This window comes from Oncorhynchus mykiss, chromosome 3 (assembly GCF_013265735.2).
Source record: "Oncorhynchus mykiss isolate Arlee chromosome 3, USDA_OmykA_1.1, whole genome shotgun sequence".
Classification (NCBI taxonomy): domain Eukaryota; kingdom Metazoa; phylum Chordata; class Actinopteri; order Salmoniformes; family Salmonidae; genus Oncorhynchus; species Oncorhynchus mykiss.
In genome coordinates, this window is record NC_048567.1 from 1,535,797 (window position 1) to 1,539,307 (window position 3,511).

The 3,511-nt window shown below is 45.0% G+C and overlaps 1 long non-coding RNA gene across 1 annotated transcript; it reads left to right on the forward strand.

The window, feature by feature from the left end:
- Positions 1-82: 82 nt before the first annotated feature.
- On the forward strand, positions 83-2,347 carry LOC118944733. The gene is made up of 3 exons (XR_005040036.1): positions 83-319; positions 454-515; positions 2,261-2,347. It is a non-coding gene; the product is annotated as an uncharacterized LOC118944733 (long non-coding RNA).
- Positions 2,348-3,511: the final 1,164 nt, after the last annotated feature.

Genomic DNA, 3,511 nt, shown 5'->3' on the forward strand with positions numbered 1-3,511 from the left:
TACTTTTGACCAGGGCGCACATATAGTGTATATAAAGGGAATAGGGTGCCGTTTGGTCATCAGACATTTGTCTTTATGACGACAAGTTCTTCTGTCTCTCTGTGTGGCTGTCTGTAGAAGATCCACCAGAAGCTGTCGTCGGACCCGGGCAGCTTCCCCACACTGCAGACCATAGTGCTCCACGAGGTGCAGACCGGCGTGGCCCGCGTCCGCAACTCAGCCACCGAGGCCCTGCTGTGGCTCAAACGAGGACTCAAGTTCCTCAAGGAGTTCCTGTCCCTGGTCAACTCTGGGGAAAGGGATATCCCCGGAGCGCTGGGTGAGTTAGCATCGCAACACTGTGGTACACACACACGGTAATGGTTAGGTGATAGTCCTCTTTTGGTTTGATGTCATATAGTGTATTACGTAATGTCCTCTATCCTAACACACTCCCCTCCCTCGTCCACTCAGGTAATGCTTATGGACGGAGTCTGCGGCAGTATCATGGATGGGTTGTGCGAGGTGTATTTGCTGTGAGTAATGCTTGATAATCAGTCTTCAAGCTCTTTTTAAGGAAGCAGTTTATAGTTGGAAAAAGTCTCCCATCATAAGATCAGGCCCACTTTGGCGGGCGGGCGGGCATGTGTCTGTGCGTGCGTGTGTCTGTGCGTGCGTGTGTCTGTGCGTGCGTGTGTCTGTGCGTGCGTGCACTAAGGCTATTATAGTCAACTGAAACAAACTAATCAAGGAACAAAAACTATTTAGTAAACGGAAATAAAATAATTAACAAACCTGTTTGAAAAGCTATACTGAAACTGTTATCTTTGACTCCAAAACAAACTGAAATAAAAACTAAAATGTCGTTTTTTTTTGGGAGGCAAAAATGGGGTTTAAGGATTTTTTTCTAATGGGGTTTTCAAGCTTCTGAATCTTGCGGATCACATTGAGATTGACTTTATAATTTAAAGGGAGACTCCGCAAGACGAGGAGCAGCACTGCAGATATTGGGCGCGTTTGAGTGGTAATTCTAAAACAACCAACTGTCAAGGACTGGAGGAGTCGGGGGAGGTGCATTTGCGACAGCTGAAAGTCAGACACTAATGTTCTCTAACAGCAAGGCTCAGATCAACATGGCAGCGATGCCATTGTTTATAAAAAGGTTTTATTTATAATGTGTACAGTATATAACCCCTACATCACACACAAACTGAAATAAATTATCCTGAACAAAAATATAAATGCAACATGTAAAGTTTCCAGACATTTTTCATAGGCACGAAAGCTTATTTCTCTGAAATGTTGTGCCCAAATTGGTTTACATCCCTGATAGTGAGCATTTCTCCCTTGCCAAGATAATCCATCCACCTGACAGATGTGGCATATCAAGAAGCTGATTAAACAGGATGATCATTACACAAGGGCACCTTGTGCTGGGGACAATAAAAGGCCACTAAAATGTGCAGTTTTGTCAAACACAATGCCACCGATGTCTCAAGTTGAGGGAGCGTGCAATTGGCATACTGACTACAGGAATGTCTACCAGAGCTGTTGCCAGAGAATTTAATCTTAATTTCTCTACCATAAGCCCCCTCCATCATTTTAGAGAATTTGGCGTCCATCCGGCCCACAATCGCAGACCACGTATAACCACACCAGCCCAGGACGTCCACAGCGTGGACACAGCGTGGACACAGCGTGGACACAGCGTTGTACGAGATCTTCAGTCTGTTCTTGTTCTGAGAAATGAACGCTATTTCATGTGAGAAATTGCCAAGAAACTGATGAGTTAAGAAGAGTTATTTGTTTCTGGCCATTTTGAGACTGTAATCGAACCCACAAATGTTGATGCTCCGGATACTCAACTAGTTTAAAGTAGGTCAGTTTTTTTATTGCTTCTTCAAATCAGCACAACAGTTTTCAGCTGTGCTAACATAATTGCAAAAGGGTTTTCTAATGATCAATTAGCCTTTTAAAATTATGAACTTGGATTAGCTAACACAACGTGTGGTTGGAACACAGGAGTGATGGTTGCTGATAATGGGCCTATGTAGATATTCCATTAAACAAATCTGCCGTTTCCAGCTACAATAGTCATTTACAACATAAACAATGTTATTTTAATGGACAAAAAGTGCTTTTCTTTCAAAAACAAGGACATTTTCTAAGTGACCCCAAACTTTTGTAGTGTAAGTACAAAACAGTAGTGTAAGTACAAACCTATATAACCTTGGTGTGTTGGTGTGTGAGACTTAGTGACACTTCGTCTCTCCGTTCCCAGCTGGCCCTCCGAGCAGCGCCATCATACAGCAGCTTTGCGGCGGCTCTGGTGTCCAGAGAGGGGGAGGAACTGAAAGAAGGATTCAACACAGGCATGCACCGGGACCTGGGGGTCTACCTGCCTGCCATGGAGAAACAACTGGCCATCCTGGATGCCCTGTATGAAGAATACAACCTGGAGTCAGATGAGGTGGTCTGAGAGGAGGAGACGAGATCCCAACTGGTGGCCTGAGAGGAGGAGACGAGATCCCAACTGGTGGCCTGAGAGGAGGAGACGAGATCCCAACTGCTGGCCTGAGAGGAGGAAACGAGATCCCAACTGCTGGCCTGAGAGGAGGGGACGAGATCCAAACTGGTGGCCTGAGAGGAACACTACCAGAGGAGGAAGAGAGCCCTCAGACTCAGACCATCTGGGATACAGTGACGAAGGAGGAGGAGGAGGTAGAAGAGGAGAGCCCGATATGAGCCGCCGCAGCAGAGCAGTGGCTCTGGTGTACTTGATGTAGTGTACAGTACTTTAGACTCAGGCTCTTTTCCCTCCTGGAAGTCACTTCCATTATGAACAGCTGCACCATTGGTGGCTGAGATTGCACAAATATGGACTTTTACTTTAAATTGAGGCTGATATTGTTATTATTGACAGCATTATTTGACAGCCTACATAGGCTGCATGTAATGAACTGCATACAACACTGAAGAGTATAATGTAGCGTGTTAGTATTGATCCCTGCTGAACTCCTACACCAATATACTGTACCTACATGGATGACATGCGTACCACCACCAACCCACCTCCTCCAACCCCCTCCCTCCAGAACCCACCTCCCCCCTCCCTCCAGAACCCACCTCCTCCCTCCAGAACCCACCTCCTCTCCAGAACCAACCTCCTCCCTCCCTCCAGAACCATTCTCATTCTCTCACATTGTCTCATCTACAAATGTATTGTTTACCAAGTGACATTAACATGAACTATTATTTTCCTCCTTATCGTAATCATTTAAATGTAGTCTTTATGAGTAACTTATGGAATAAACCATGTTCTATATGGATGGGAAATGTCCATGTTTTAATGTATAGGGTTCGACTGAGGTGCCAACTGAAGTGGGATATATAGCAAGGCCTTGATTCAAAATGTATTAACAATCATGGTGGATAGATTGTTATTGTCTTCTATTAGCTGACTTTCCTCTCTGTGACTGATGTTGTGAGTTAAGAATAATACAACGGGGATCATCATAGAGGCAGTCTAACT